General features: G+C 40.3%; 1 protein-coding gene across 12 annotated transcripts in view; it reads left to right on the top strand.

Moving 5' to 3' along the window:
* Positions 1-17,536, top strand: part of SGIP1 (SH3GL interacting endocytic adaptor 1) — a 230,723-nt gene that overhangs the window by 62,846 nt on the left and 150,341 nt on the right. The gene's annotated exons all lie outside the window — the stretch shown is intronic.

Here is a 17,536-nt window from a genome sequence, read left to right as displayed (position 1 = left end):
TGGCTCGCCCCATCTTTCTAACCTTGCCCAAGTCTCATCTCATCTGTAAAACTATTGTCCTCATTGGCTTATAAGCTATTGGCTCATAAAGTTTCTATTATGTTTGTAGACAGAAACAACAGTTTTCTACATGATGGTATAATGCCATGTAGTCTCTTTTTGTTTCCTGTGTGTTTTACTTACCCATCAAGTTTTTAAACTGCTTGGGGACAGGGATTAGATTAAGATTTCATTTCAGTTTTTTAGATACTGGAGAACATTTTGGCATCCCATCCAATACTGCATCTAATTAAAAATAAAAATGATGTTATTCAGTCAAATAAAGATATGAAAGTCTAGCAAATTTCAGAATCTTCCATATTTGTTTTGGGAAATGTTATTCTTTTAGTATTTTTTTTCCTGTTTTTGGTGCCTTAAGTAAATGCATAGATGGCCTATTGAGTAATCCTAATCTGTCTGACGATAAAAACAAATATTATCCTCTTTGTGTGTTACTAAGAATAATTGGATTCTGTCAACATCTGTTAGTTTGATTAATAGAGTCCTATAGTAAATCTCTATAAAATTGGAGGACCCATTAGAAAATAACTTTCTTCTGAATTATTGGTTTTAAGTGTAGTTCTGTATATCTGAATTTTTTAAATAAGGAAAACAGTCTATAGTCTACTTCTGTAGCTCAGATGTCCTTTTGAAATTGTACCAACATCAATGCTTATCAATGCTTCCGATATTGGTGAACAATGTAAAATTTGCTAAATATTGTGTCAGTTAGGTTGCTCAGTTATGTCCAACTCTTTGCAGCCCCGTGGACTGCAGTGCGCCAGGCTTGCCTGTCCATCACCAACTCCCAGAGCTTGCTTAAACTCATGTCCCTCGAGTCGCTGATGCCATCCAGCTATCTCATCCTCTCTTCCCCTTCTCCTCCTGCCTTCAGTCTTTCCCAGAAATGTTGTTTAGGAGTGATAAAAGACATTTTAATATTGTGTAACTACAGTAAATTTGAAATCTTCTGTGTTCATTGATTTTCCGCTAAAGTTGAGCACTGGCTACAGTACTTCAGGAAAGGAGAAGAGATCTTTGACCCCTCTCTCTATCTCACGTCCTCACTCTACATTCTGAGTTTAGGACCAAGGTCTTATCGAGCCACTTCCCAGACAATGCTAGATTCCTTCTTACAGGGAATCTTGACCCAGATTGCTACACGATAAAATTTCTCAGATAATTTTACCTCATTTAAGCCAAGGATATTATTATTCAGCTCAAAATAAGCCTGTGAGAATGATTATGTCTAGGGATGGACATATTCTCCTTGACCTTCATTTTAGTAAAGTCCTTTCCTTTCCCAGTTGTATTCATTTTTTTCCCCTTCTAATAGACTATTTTTTTAGAGAAGTTTTAAGTTCACAGAACAGTTGAGTGGAAAGCACAGAGAATTTACATATCCTCCCAGCACCACCCCGTCACACACACACACACACACACACACACACACACACACACACACACATAACCTCCCCAACTATCAACATCCCCCAACAGAGTGATACATTTGTTATAATTGATGAGCCTACAATTGTTGATACGTCATCACCCCAAGTTCACAGTTTACGTTATGGGTCATTTTCTTAGTGTTGTATATATTGAATGTGAACAGATGCATAATGGCATGGACTGACCGTTGTAGTATCATACAGAATAGTTCCACTGCCCTAAAAATCGTCTGTGTTCAGCCTATTCCCCCTCTAACCCACATGAACCCTCTTTTTACCTCTCCTTAGTTTTGCCTTTTCCAGAATGTCAAATAGTTGTAATTCTACAAAATGAAGCATTTTCAAATTGGCTTCTTTCGCTTAATTAATATGCATTTAAGTTTCTTCCATGTCTTCACAGCTTGATAGCTCATTTCATTTGTGCACTGAATAGTATTCCTTCATCTGAAGGTGCCACAGTTTATTTATCCATTCACCTACTGAAGGACATCTTGATCATTTCCAGTTTATGGCAACTATGAATAAAGCTGCTATAAACATTTGTGTACAGGTTTTGTGTGGACATAAGTTTTCAACTCCTCTGAGTAAATACTATGGAGCTCGGTTGCTAGACTGCATGGTAAGGATATATTTGGTTTTATAAGAAAGTGTTACACTCTCTTCCAAGTTACCGTACCATTTTGCATTCCCATCAACAATGAATGAGAGTTTCTGTTGCCCCACAGTCCTGTTCACTTGTCACATAGGTTGGTAGAGTCACTTGGCTCATTACTTACTACTGTAAGTAGCTGATTAAGCACACAGTTCCCTTGAATGACTGTCTTCTAGCCAATTAGGAAAATGGAATATTTGTGTAAGCCCTAAGGCACAATGAATTTGACTCGAAATCACAGACATGAGACCTGGTATCATTCTTCATTTGCTATGCAACTTGCCAGGTATTTTTTTAAAATCTCTTATATACTTTGATTTGCTATTCTTCTAAATAAGATTAATAGATACCAATATATTTTTAAGACTATTTACCTAATCATATTCTTAAATTAAAGAATAGAACAAATATTCTGATAAGCTTTGCAAGTTTCTTAATGAATAACATCATGAGAGGTGAAATAAAAGAATCTTATTCTTGGCTACCTAATAACAAGAATGTGTTTTTCTTCTTCATAACTTAAAGTAATAAAGTGCAATATGAGTATAAATTTAGAAATTTTAAAATACTTCTATATTTATCATATCTAGAAGTGAGAATGATTAAATGGGAATAAACAATATATTTGAAAGAAAAATAGAAACAATTTTTTTTGCTTAAATATGAAAGATTTGTACCCATTATACTTCTAACACTTATTTAGTTCTTAAAATTATTTTTCTATCCCCTTGTAAGTCTCACTGGGAAACTCTCAATCTAATAGACTTATTATTAACATAAACATAATTTCTCACCCTGTAGGTGTTAAAACAGCCATTTTTTATCCAGTAATTCTGTCATTTGTGGCAAGACCTGTGTTGTAGTATGTTAGGGTGATGAAGGATGTAACTTAGGAAGACTGGCTCAGAACTAAGCAAAGTGGCTTCAAAATGCTCACTTGCGTTTCCATTTCCAAGATCTGGTACTTAACCTTGGGGATCCAGGCACTTGATTTTGCCATTGCCCAGAGGTGAGCAGCTCTGGGGATTGTGAAAATAATCATGTTGCCCAGAATCACCGTGAATTTGTATATTTAAACATACCTTTAATTTCTTGTAACCTAATAATGAGAAAGAAATGACTATGGGGCAGGAAAGGCAGGACACCGAGGGCTTCCTTCTCCTGGGTTCAGTGCTTACCAAATCTCTGTAAGCCTCAGTCCTCATCTGTGAATGAGGATAATAATAGGACCAAATTTCACAAGATTGTAAAAGAATTAAAGAGATAATGTGTGTTGTTTAGTTGCTAAGTCATGTCCAACTGTTTGTGACCTCATGGACTATAGCCCGCCAGGCTCCTCTGTCCCTGGGATTTCCCAGGCAAGAGCACTGGAGTGGGTTGCCATTTCCCTCTCCAGGGGATCTTCCTGACCCAGGGATCACAACTGTCTTCTGCACTGGCAAGCAGACTCTTTACCACCCGAGCCACCAGGGAAGATAATGTATGTAAAATGCATTAGCGCCCTCCTTGTATTCTACCAAACACTCAAAAATTAGGGGAAGGAGAAACTGCCACCTGCTAGGTCAGTGCTTTCTCTCTCAGAATGAGCTCTTTCACCCATGTGTGTAGAGTGGGGGGATTTAAAGGATGCAGTAGATTATTAGAAGGAGTTCCTGCTTGAGCCATCCTTTCCCACCACAAAGATAAATTTTCCAATGACACCTGCTTGCTGGGAGCTCCTTGCACCCAAAGTGCTAGAGACACAGGGGTTGGGTTTGATTTTCTAAGCATTGTTTTTATAGGCTTCATGCTCGTCATCGACCTTTCAGTTGATGCAGGCTTTCTTTAGTTCTAACTGGTGACAAACAGCTGGCCCAGATGTGGCGATATTTCCACCAGTGCCTGGGGTAGACATCAGGTTCTGTTTCTGCTGAGCCTGGACTCAGCCTCTGAATTCTCATCACTACCCTCAGGCAGCCACTACCAATAGCTCATAATTTTTACTGGAAGTGAAATGTATTTGTCATCCTGGGAACAAGCCATAGTTACGTGATCAGTCCCTGTTTTTAGTTTAAAAACAGGCTGTTTCTCATCACTGAGTCCTGTTTGCTTTAATCAGATTTTCACCATGCTAAGGGGCCTTGGGATACCGTCCAAATATCTTCCATAGCCTCACAAAATATCAGAGGATAAAGGTAAAAGTTATTTTGGTGAACTCCTGTGTTCCTCTATCAGATATTATGCATGTAAAGTTTGTATTTTTGATACTTCCATTCACTGAATTTCTTAACCTAGTTATTCATTTTACAATAAGGGTGAATGGTTAAACCAGTCTATGGAATCCATATTATAGAATACTATTTGGTGACAAAAAGGTGTTCTTGCCTGGAGAATCCCAGGGATGGGGTCGCACAGAGTCGGACACGACTGAAGTGACTTAGCAGTAGCAGTGACACGTACAACACATTGGATGGGTCTCAGGAGAATTAAGCTGTGTTGAAAAAGCTAATCTCAAAAGGTTACATGTTGTATGAGTCCACTGATATAATATTCTTGAAATGACAAAATTATAGAGAGAGGGGAAAAAGGTTAGTAGTTCCCAGGGATTAAGAAGAGAGGAGAAAGGGAGGTGGCTGTGGCTGCTAAGGAGTAGGACAAGGAGCGAGGTTTGGAGAGAAAATAAACCTGCATAAGTCTTAGTCTTGGACTTCTAGCCTTCAGAACTGTGAGAAAATAAATTTCTGTTGCTTAAGCCAAAAAAAAAAAAAGGAGTAGTTCAAGGGGTTCTTGTACTGTAGCTTGACTAGTGGCAGTCACAAGAATCTACATATGTTATAAAACTGAATTTGAAAAACACAAATACACATGCACAACACATATGAATGCATGGAAGTCTGATCAGATCTGAATAACTGAGTGGATTCTATCAATGTCGGTTTCCTGGATGTGACATTATATTATAGTCATACAAGACAGCACTGGAAAGGGAAACTGGTTGAAGGGTACATGATTCTCACTTTCGTATTTTTTACCACTGCATGTGAATCTACGGTTACCTCAAGTGGATTTCAAAAGATCTGTGATGAGCCTCTTGGGAATTGCAACTGCACGTTACAGCAATTAGATATCAAATAAAGAGAATTATTCCTTCAGAATAGTAGCAGAAGGTGATGGTCAGGTGTTTTCAACCCTAACATGGTTGTGTGCTTAATACGTCCTAGTATTATTATAATGTTGCTACTTTGGGGACTATTCTCAAAGATACATTTGCTCTCTCAGCTGACCTGAGTGTATATTATAGCAGAAAGCTATTAATCTTTACCATATGTCAACCTGAGAAATTTATTTAAAATTTGAGAGAGTATTGGCTTGAAATTATTTGTTTTATTTTCTATTTTTAATGTAAAATAGTAAAAGAAGTACGCAAAAATGAGATCTGGCTTTTTTCTTCTTAAAAATGTGAGAAGGGGGAGTGTTTTGGATTTCTATATATTTCAACCAGAAATGGCAAATATGCAGCATGTATGCTTTCAGTCTCTGGTCCTGACATCACTAGGGGATCGTGGCCCTTAATTTTTTGAAAGCCTGAATTTTCCCTCAGAGTCCTTCTTAACATAACACTTCAGAGAAACAGTAACAGTAAATTGCCATTGACACAAGATGGAGCCCCAGAGTCAGCATTTACATGCTGTTTCTCCTGCCCTGAGAGATTTTTTTCTATTGTACCCTATCCTCTATCATGCCAAATAAAAAAGATTTTATGCATTAACTTTTTGTTTCCTCCCCCAGTTTCACCTCATTTAAGCATGATTCACATGCTGGCTGAAATGCTTTTATAATTCATAAATAAATATTCCCCAAATTGAGTGATTTTGCATTTAAATACAACATTCCTTAAAAAGCAATGCCATATGCAGCTGGTAAATTGTGAACAGGTTTTATTTAATTCCTATATAGTTCAAGTAGAAAAAAGATCACAACTGGCCTGTGTAGGAGAAAGTAAGTTTTCTTGGGCATGTGCGTATTTTTAGATATGATTGCAGTGATTAATATATATGGGCAACCTTCAGTGTCAAAGATCAGTTTCTAGATACTGACACCAGTGACTTATTTTGATGATAAAGGTGTCTTTTAATTCAGGAGAAAAGGGAAAGTAGTTGATTTAGATTTATTTTCTTTACATGAACTCTATCCAGACTAGTATAGACAAAGCAATAAAAAACTAATAAATCATAGAAGTATTCACCTGAAAGAATTCATCTGCTTTGGATTTCTCCTGAGTAACTGCTATATGCTAGAGCTGTAGTTCCCAAAATATGGGCCAAGTTGCCCCAGGGTACCATGGTGCCTTCAGAATTTTAAATTTTTCAGGGGAACACAATGTATTTGTCAGATGGTGAACGAACTTAAGGTGCTTCACATTTCAACCTTAGACCATGCTATTCTTTCAAATGATTTCATATTTTTGCAAAGCTGGATTTTAGAGAGTTACTGGGACGAAAGCAAGTAAATAATGAAAATCCCTGTGGGGCAGGAAATTAAGGAGGCAATGTTCCAGAAAGAACACACATTTCATTAGGAAGCAATCGTGGTTATTTACAAATATAATAAAATTGTATTCAAATATATGTGTATCTTTGTTCATACAATTATTAAGGTGTTAAGGACAAAAAATACTTATCAAGTTATTTCTACTTAACTACTAATGTGGGCTTCCCTCATAGCTCAGTGGGTGAAGAATCTGCCTGCAATGCAGGAGACACGGGTTCAATTCCTGGGTTGGGAAGATACCCTGGAGAAGGAAAAGGCAACCCACTCCAGTATTCTTGCCTGGAAAATCCCACGGACAGAGGATCCTGGCAGACTACAGCCCATGGGGTCGCAAAAGTAGAACACAACTTAGCAACTAAACCACCACACTTTATGGACAGAGTTGTTAGGTATTTCTATTTTGTGAAAATATTACTTAGACATCAAATGGGCTTGGGAACTCTGCCATAGGCCATTGGGACACATACTTCACCCATGTTCTCTTGTCTATTCCTCATGAAACCCTCTAAGGTAGATATGGTTAGCCTAATTTTACACCCAAAGTTCAGTTCAGTTCAGTTCAGTTGCTCAGTCATGTCCAACTCTTTGCAACCCCATGAATCGCAGCACACCAGGCCTCCCTGTCCATCACCAACTCCCGGAGTCCACCTAAACCCATGTCCATCGAGTCGGTGATGCCATTCATCCATCTCATCCTCTGTCGTCCCCTTCTCCTCCTGCCCCCAATCCTTCCCAGCATTAGGGTCTTTTCCAGTGAGTCAACTCTTCACATGAGGTGGCCAAAGTATTGGAGTTTTAGCTTCAACACCAGTCCTTCCAATGAACACCCAGGACTGATCTCCTTTAGGATGGTCTGGTTGGATCTCCTTGCAGTCCAAGGGACTCTCAAGAGTCTTCTCCAACACCACAGTTCAAAAGCATCAATTCTTCCGCACTCAGCTTTCTTCGCCATCCAACTCTCACGTCCATACATGACTACTGGAAAAACCATAGCTTTGACTAGACAGACCTTTGTTGGCAAACTGATACTTAATGGATTTGGGGGATTTGTCCATCTAAATGGCCAGTAAGTGACTGAGGCTGCAGAGTAGTGATTTGCCTGAAAATTCATAGCAATTCAGAGACAAAACTGAAACAGAATACTGGTATCCTGATTCCCCTCCCAAGATGCCTCTCACAAAGCCATGCTTTTCCCTCAATCCTCATTTGTCTTCTTCCTTCCAAGTTTCAATTTATAGTATAAAGAGATGGACTTCCATTCTACTTATTTAACGACAAGAATATTTGTCTGATTTAATTGCTGCCCCTCTTGATTTTGAGTATGTGAGGAAAATATGCAAGATATTATGGCATTAGGATTTGAGTATGGTCTGAATACACACTAAAAAACATTAAAACAACTTTCAGCTCCTGTAACCAAGGAGACCCTGAGGTCTTTCAGAGGACGATCTCCTCTCCTTGGGTTTCTTGGAGCTAAATGCTGATTCTGTCTTTCAGGGAACTGGACACTTGGGATCTATTTTCAACCTGCTGAGCTCCAATGTAACACTGAAGAGAGTCTGGATTTTCCCATCAGCCCTCACAGAAATAATCCATGCTACCATCTTTCTAGACCAGAGAGGCAAGCGGTATTAAAACCCAAGGTCCAATGAATCCAAGAACTTTTACAAGATTTGACACATGGCATTTTATTATAACAGATAATTTAAAGCATAGCTTTTCCGAGCTTTGGTGAGCCTTTGCTGTGCTTTTGTTCAATGTCATTTAACATGCAGCCTTATGAACAGCATGTTAAACAGTCAGTCTTTGTGCCTTTGGGTTCATTTCAACAAACTTATAAAAATTTAATTTTCCAAAATAGATTCAAAACAAAGCACTGTGATTATGACTCACATCTAAGACAAAAATGTCTAAGATTACATCTTTCATTGATTTGAATAACTTTCATTTGGTCAGATATTTATCAATATATATTATTTGCCAACCATTCTGCCAGAAACTGGAGATGCAAAGATGAAGCAAGCATGAGACCTCCCTCCTATAAATGGAAGTCATAAAAATGAAAAGTGGTATTCATGAGGTAGTTGCAATAATAAGGCATTAATCATAAGGCAATAATAATAACAGTAGGCATTCACAAGTTCTGATGGCTGCAGCAAGGAAAGTAATTGGTTCTATCTAGATGATGTTACTAAGGCAACCTTTACGGAAAAGATATGATTAGGTTTTAACCTGAAGCTCGAGTAGGAGTTTTGCTGCCTGAATGTATTGAGAAAGGGAATTTAAAGCAGAAAGGAAAGTGTGCTCAGGAACCAATAGTATACTCTTATGGAGGGTGAATAAATGAGATTGTCATGTTGAATGATCTTATACACCATGCAGGGGTATTGATTTGTGGGGTCCAGAACTGACTGATTTTAGGCTGGAGGAAGATATAATCAGATTTACAGATTTGGAAAACCACTCTGCCTATATTGTAGAGAATAGCTCAGAATAGATAAGAAGCCCCAAAACAGGAAGACCTACTCCAGGATCTTGCTATCTTTCAGGGGGATAACTATATATGCCAACTGTCACTGAATAGGAAGTAATGACTGGGCTGCATTTACATTAGTACCTAACTGGAAATTGGAGATGGCGATGGCACCCCACTCCAGTACTCTTGCCTGGAAAATCCCATGGACGGAAGAGCCTGGTAGGCTGTAGTTCATGGGGTCGCGAAGAGTCGGACACAACTGAGCGACTTCACTTTCCCTTTTCACTTCCATGTATTGGAGAAGGAAATGGCAACCCACTCCAGAGTTCTCACCTGGAGAATCCCAGGGACGGGGGAGCCTGGTGGGCTGCCATCTATGGGGTCGCACAGAGTTGGACACAACTGAAGCGACTTAGGAGCAGCAACAGCAACTGGAAATTACATTTAAGAGTAAACCAGTGAGAAGAATTTAAATGTTATAAAAATAATTTTTAAAAGAATATTATGTGGAGAAAGAAAAAGCTAGTCACTCCAGTATTCTTGCCTGGGAAAGCCCGTGGACAGAGGAGCCATGGATCCACAAAGACTTAGTGACTAAACTGACAAGCAATGCTTGACTATATATATATTTCCTCACCAAATAATTCATGTATATACTGGCTCCTCCACTATTTTTTTGGAGCAGTTTCTCAGAGCTGTCTCCTGGGCTGTAATCTTTAGTAAAACCCTGAATGGGCTTCCCTGGTGGTTCAGTTGTAAAGAATCCACCTGCCAATGCGGGATATGCAGGTTCAATCCCTGGGTCGGGAAGATCACCTGGGGAAGGAATTGGCAACCCACTCCAGTATTCTTGCCTAGGAAATCCCATGGACGGAGGAGCCATGAGGTCGCAAGAGTTGAACATGACTTAGAGACTAAACAACAAGAAGACCCTGAATAAAACTTTACCACACACACACACACACACACACACACACACACACACACACACAAGAATATTATGCACCAACTTCCCCAGCTTGAACTTGTTCAAGGCTTTGTCTTGTTTAAAACCAGTGACCAGTCTCTGCATGACTAGCTTTTGCTAACGCTTCATCTGGGAGGCTGCAAGGTATGGTGGAAACTGGAAAGTGCATGGCCACAGGAGTCAGACAGTTAAGAGCTAGAATGCCACATATCTATGTCTTTTTTTTTTTCAGTGAGGTTGTTAACTCCCCTTAGCTTTGGCTTTCTCATCTAACAGTTTGTTCAGTGTCTCAGTCGTGTCCGACTCTTTGTGACCCCATGAATCACAGCACACCAGGCCTCCCTGTCCATCACCAACTCCTGGAGTTTACTCAAACTCATGCCCATCGAGTCGGTGATGCCATCCAGCCATCTCATCCTCTGTCGCCCCCTTCTCCTCCTGCCCCCAATCCCTTCCAGCATCTATAAAAGGTCGTTAATAACTAATCATATTTCAGAGAATGTTAAGAATTATCTGAGCTTATTTAATCTTCTATAGAGAACAGTCCCGTCTCCTGTCACTGTCTCCTTTTTAATTAGCGTTAGTAACAAATAGCAGATTGTGTTTATTTTCCATACATGTTATCTGTTTCATCCTTCCATGCCTATATTTATATGGTTTACTCAGTCCATACCACTTTTCTTGCTCATCCCATAGATTCTTACTTATCTTTTGATACTCAGGTTATGCATGTCAGGTGGGATTCTTCTCTAAGTCCCCAAGTTGGGGTGGGTACCCTTCTTATTTGCTGCCATAGACTAACGACTGCATGTAAGCATACCCAGATGTGCTCTGTCAAAATTTTATGTTTATAAATCTCTTTTTTTAACTCAGCAATGCTCTTCAAAGACAAAAGTTATACTTAATTTATTTCTGTAGAACAATATCTAGGTAATGTCCAGAATATATTAGGTGCTCAGTAAGCATTTGCCAAATATTTTCGTTTTGAGTTACAGGAGGCTGTTTCCGATGGAGGAGCCAGGGTCAGTTCCAAGCATGACTTTGGAAAGATGTAGTCTGGAAGCTTTCTTATCTGACTGTCCTTTTGTTCTACAGTGATTGTTCCCCAGGTAGAACCCCCTGAGCTGGGTTTTCTGGACACCTTGGCCCCCAGACTGTCTGCCTACCTCATCTCAGTTACCTTGCCCGAGAGGTAGAAATGGGAAGCTTCCAAAGAAGGTGAAGAGAGGGGACACCTCTGTAAGATATAAAAAAATTGTAGTGTGGCTTTGTTTTCAACCTGGATACTTGAAGTGAATTTTAAGAGAGCAGAGCGACAGTCATTATATCCAACTGTCTGTTAATGGGATGTGGAGGGAAGGCAGTTAGTCAAGATATTACAAAACTACTGTGTTATCTGGTATGTCCCAGAGTTCTTAACAAATAGAGCAAAACAATGACTCATGACTTCTTTATAGTCTAAAACAAGCTGATATACCTGCCATGACAGTCCATAAAGGCTTTGCTTTTTGATCTAGAAGAAAATGTAGATAAAGGCTAATTTGTTGTCTGAGGGTGAATGGAAAGAGGATACGAAGTTTCATCATGACTGCCTGATAGCTCTGATCATCTCTGTGGTTGATTTAATCATATCTTGAGAGAAGAAGCAGTATGAGTGAGCGCTCCTGGATGGAAGCCCAGTCCTCCACATAAGCTTTCAATTGCTTTGTCTCAGCAAAAACCATGTGACCTTGGTGTTTCACCTGAGTGTTCCGGGTGGTGTATGTCACTTTTTTTCCCCCTTGCATAGCTTTTCATCTGAAGAAGCTTTAAGGTCTCTCAGACACAGATAGTTTCAAGATAGTGGAAGCATAGAGTTAGATCTCAGGTGTTTTTAAATAGTACTTTTAAAAGCATTTATAAAAGTTGAAAAAATACTAGACACAAATATTTTTAAATATTAGTGAAATTTATTGACCATGGTGTATTACACAAGTCACAGCCATGAAATTAAGAGACGCTTACTCCTTGGAAAGAAAGTTATGACCAACCTAGATAGCATATTAAAAAGCAGAGACATTACTTTGCCAACAAAGGTCCATCTAGTCAAGGCTATGATTTTTCCAGTGGTCATGTATGGATGTGAGAGTTGGACGGTGAAGAAAGCTGAGTGCTGAAGAATTGATGCTTTTGAACTGTGGTGTTGGAGAAGACTCTTGAGAGTCCCTTGGACTGCAAGGAGATCCAAGCAGTCCATCCTGAAGGAGATCAGTCCTGGGTGTTCATTGGAAGGACTGATGCTGAAGCTGAAACTCCAATACTTTGGCCACCTCATGCAAAGAGTTGACTCCCTGGAAAAGACCCTGATGCTGGGAGGGATTGGGGGCAGGAGGAGAAGGGGACGACAGAGGATGAGAAGAGGATGAGATGGCTGGATGGCATCACCAACTCGATGGACATGAGTTTGAGTAAGCTCCAGGAGTTGGTGATGGACAGGGAGGCCTGGCGTGCTGCGGTTCATGGGGTCGCAAGGAGTCGGACACGACTGAGCGACTGAACTGAACTGATTACACAAGTCACATAATCTCTTAGATTTTTACCCATGTAAAAAGTGGACTGGTATTGACGAGGAACAGGCAAACCCCGTTCTCCCAGGGGTTTCTCCCTGCAGCATAACAAAGCACTCGCCGCCCCACGTCTTTCCATCAGGCCAGCTGAGCGGGGTTCCCTATCACTGAGCCTCTCCGTCATCACCGATCACCGGACCGCCCAGACCCGCTGCTCTGGCGGGCAGGGCAGCGCATGCGCACCTGGGTGCAGCCAGACCCTGGCAGGACCTGCTCTTCGCTGAACCCAGTGGACAGGTGGGGTCCGCGCCAGCTTTCCCCCAGCTTTCTCTCTGCGGGTCTTGCCGGCTCCTCATCCTCCTGGACCTGCCTCCTCACCTGTCAGTCCCACCAGCCTTGACTTTGAACCTAGTTCTCTCTCCAGAGGATCTGAACCTCAGAGCTTCAGTAATATGCAGAGTGACAGGGTGGCATTTTTCAAAAATTTATTATTTTTTTATTTATTATTTTTTTTCTTTAATATAAAAAAAAGTGGACTGGTAGTACCTAACAACAAGATTGATTTACAGATTAAATGAGATAAAATATGTGAGACAGCCTAGCTTTGTAATTAACACAGTAAAGGACCTAGGTTTATTTTTTTCTTCCATTATTGTTACTGATAACCAAGCTCTTTAGCTTCTAGTTCTGCTTCTGAAATAACTGGGGTTTTCTTTCCTGCTTCACATGGTTTTGAAAGCTGCAGGTCTGGCAGAAGCACTGTGGCTTTTTGTAATAGAAACAAATGGATGACTAGACCAGTTGGAGGAAAAAATAGGGAGACTCCATGAGCGAGACATGACAGAGGACTCAGCTGATTCATTGTAATGTAGAGCATCCATCATCTGGGTCCAGAGGCAGGCAATGTGAATTCTAAGCCTGATTCAAGCCAGCCCTGAATCTTTCTGAAGTGCTAAGTAATGTTTAACTTCTGTCAAAGATTCATCATAATGCCTGGCATTGCTGGGTTCCCTTGGCTGTGATCATTTATTATATCCTATTGTTATATATCAGTGCAAAACAATTTGAGTTCCTACAGAGGAAGGGACTTAACTTGAGGTCTGTGATACATTTAGCCAGTTTATAATGCAGAAATGATATGCACAGGTTGGTAGATATATGTGTGTGCCAGTATCTTAACAGGGAGAGGACCCATATTTTTTATGAGATTCTCAGTGGAGTCTGTGAGCAAAAAAAAAAAAAGTAAAGACCACTACTATGTAGTAAAAGACCAAATTTTTTATAGCTAGAGAGACCATTTACGTGAGTATATTCTTCCTGGAATTCTAAAGTATACTCCCTGAGAAAAACAGGATTGGAGCCATGCATTATTTCTGTAAACTGTAGTATCTTATGCAGTTTCTAATACATTTGTTTATCAACAGAATTCAAACAGATATTCTAAGGTCATTTAATTGCTTAAGAAACATGCCTGAGTTTATAACCTTCTTCCTTTAACTCTGAACTTTCCCTATCACTCTCATATTTCAAAAACAAAATTCTCTTTAGTTATCTCAAAGGAAAATTTTCTTTAGGATGAGGGACTTAGGCTTGTAGTTTTATTATGGACAGTGACCAGGTAGCCGAGCATTCTTGACTACACAATACTTACAAATAAAACCTGCTAAGTCCTGGAGAGTGCCTTAGGCAGAAGTGAAAAACAGCTAACTGATTGTTTCAAGTATGGCCTACCAGTGGGTACAGCTGAGCGAGAGAGGGTGCACAATAGTGTCAGGGTACGTTTTGGTGGCTGAGAAGAGTAAGTGAAGAGGTTGATGTCACTGTCTCTATCTCTAAAATGAAAACTGATAATTCAGAGAGAGATAAGATACGTTCCCTTTACCTTGCCTTCTGATTGTGGCTGAATCTGTTCTAGTATGGGGGAGTCCTGAAAGGCCCAGAGTGAGCTTCCCCGACCAAGGGACACCCTGTCACAGAGATGTCTTATCAACCTCTTCCATTTCTGCAGAGGGGAACCCTTCTCAAAACATTAGGACTTGGTAGCAAAGGAAATATTCCGTTCCTACATGCCAACCACTGACCTCATCCCTGCTACTGCTACAACAGGTGGTCCCAGGAGTGCTGGCAGAGGAGTCTGGGGAAGTGAGGAGAGAATCACCAGATCTCCTGAGCACCTTCAGCAAGCGCCCAGTCAGGGCACTGTGTGCCTCCCACCAACAGACACGTGCAAATGGGTCAAGAGCACACAGCTCGGGTTTCAACAAGCCCACATGGGACCTCAGCCCATCACTTCCTATCCATGCAGTACTGCGAAGTTGTGGAACTTCTCAGAGAAGTGTTCTTTTTCTGCCAAACACATGATTATACCCACAGCACAGTGTGGTGCTGTGTGGGTTTGTTTTTTTTTGGTGCTGTGTGTTTTGATGAGATGATGTACGAATAGTACCTGTTAGTGTTAGTCACTCAGTCATGTCCAGGTCTTTGTGACCACCTGGATTGTAGCCCACCAGGCTCCTCTGACCATGGGATTCTCCAGGCGAGATTACTGGAATCGGTTGACATTTTCTCCTCCAGGGGATCTTCCCACAACTCAGGTATCAAACGCAGGTCTGCTGCATTGCAGGCAGATTCTTTATTGTCTGAGCCACCAGGGAATGCTACCTTACGGCTAACCAGTTTTATCCCACAGAAATTAATTATCCAAGAGAAAAATATTTTTTAATGTGCAATATATGTAGAAATGTAATATATATTACATCCCTAGTGGCTCAGTTGATAAAGAATCTGCCTGCAATGCGGGAGACCTGGATTTAATCCTTGGGTTGGGAAGATCTGCTGGAGAAGGGAATGGCTACCCACCCCAGTATTCTGGCCTGGAGATTTCCATGGACTGTTCCATGGGGTCACAAAGACTCAGACATGACTGAGTGACTTTCACTTCACTTAGAAATATTTGAGAAGTTTTAATATATATCTTATACCTTTAATATATGCAAAAATATTCTGAAAAATCAGTATTCTTATGTTGCTTATATTTCTTTTTTTTTTTTTTTTTGCTTATATTTCTTAAGCAAAGATCATCAAACATCATTTAACCCATTTTTGATGGTGGGAAGTAACAGTTTTGTAACTTCTTAAGACAACTTAAAAAGTGCTTTTTATGTTTATCATTGTTTAGAGTACTACTTAATGCCCTGTTCTAGAATTCAACAAAACTAACAGACTCTGTTGTAAATAGCTGGGCTGGTAGCCTGATGATAAAAGCCCTCTCATTTTCTGATGAGTGTGATGTGCCATTTCCTCTCAAGCAGCTGCTATTGCTACTGATGCTTAGCTTTTCCTCTTTGTCCTGTGCTAATTGGCTGCTTCCCTTCAGGTCTGGAAGAGTAGATTAATGTTATCTCTGTCCTTAAACTAGGAGAGAACAGGCACTGAGGGAGCCTGAGGATCTCTTCTGTGTTGAAGACACAAGTGTGGTGGTGGTTGTTGTTGTTTAGTTACTAAGTCATGTCCGACTCTTTTGCAACCTTATGGACTGTAGCCCTCCAGTCTCCTCTGTCCATGGGATTTCCCAGGCGAGAATACTAGAGTGGGTTGCCATTTCCTTCTCCAGGATATCTTCCCAACCCAGGGACTGAACGCACATCTCCTGCATTGGCAAGCAGATTCTTTGCCATTGAGCCACCAGGGAAGTCCACGCAAGTATTAATGAATCATATTTGTGTACATACACTCAAATATCTTCTTTCACCTTTGCTTCTACTTCTTCATTTACTTTGCTGGCTTTGTAGGGTGTTGGATGTATTTTTGATGTGTGCTTGAATATGTGAAGATTAGCAAGTTTAGTGGAGGTTCTTTTCTCAGTGATGGAAGGAATTTAACTTAAAAGTTCTGATTTGGTTGCTTATATCCAGCAGGTATGGAGAAGATCTTTTTCTGACACTTGGCCTGGCCTGGAACCCTTTTCTCAATTCATGAAAGTTAATGAACTACCTGCTGTGTGCAGGGCACTGAATTAGCTTCAGTGATGGGGCACAAGATGAGTGAGGAGTGGATCCTGTCCGCATGCAGCTTAAACTCCAAGAGAATAAAGGCAATGCAAACTGGGCAAGCATGCACACAAACTGTCCTATGTGGCCAAGCTGGATGATTTTTGTCATGAAGTCTTAAGTTTTAGAAGAACTCCAGAGAAAAAAATAATTCTGGAGGAGACCCTCCTGCAGGTGTGTTGGGGTATTTCTGAAGCAGCTGGAGGATGGCTGGGTCTCTGTGGTTACTGGTTAAAAAGAAGGTAGTCCAAAGAGAGAGTCTTCAAAACAGAAGCTAAGACATAGGCCACAGATGTGCACACTTGTCTAGGGAATGAGAAGAATTTTCATTCGATTGCAGAGCAGACTATTTACAGAGTAATAGTGACAGATAAAACTAATGAAATATGATAGACCAGGTCTGAAATCCCAGCCTAAGCAAGGAGATCTGTCTTCTGGTAACTTCAGAGCAGGTTTAATTCTGCCTAAATCCTGGGGAGGGGAAATTGAACAGGCTCTACATAAACAAAATGGTGGTGTGGACAGGGAGTGTGCATGAGTTTAGGTGACTGCAGAAAAGAGTGTGGAGCCACACACCTTTTCAAAGGCATTTTAGAGGAGGAATATCTGGGGCAGCCTAACTAGGATGCTAGCAAACTTTTGAATTTCGCATAGAATTACCCTTGTAAATGTGTCTGTTCCAGGAAGAACAACATACATTTGTGGAAAGTACCACGTAATTAACTTAATTCAGACTCGGCATTTGGATCGTGGTGTTTCTTCTATAAAACCCATTTCTAATGACTATTTTCTGTTTTATTTTGGTTTCTTTATTGTTATTAAAGTC

This window comes from Muntiacus reevesi, chromosome 1 (assembly GCF_963930625.1).
Source record: "Muntiacus reevesi chromosome 1, mMunRee1.1, whole genome shotgun sequence".
NCBI classification, from domain to species: Eukaryota; Metazoa; Chordata; class Mammalia; order Artiodactyla; family Cervidae; genus Muntiacus; species Muntiacus reevesi.
The sequence above is the reverse complement of the archived record's forward strand: the minus strand, read 5'-3'. Positions and strand labels throughout refer to the sequence as shown.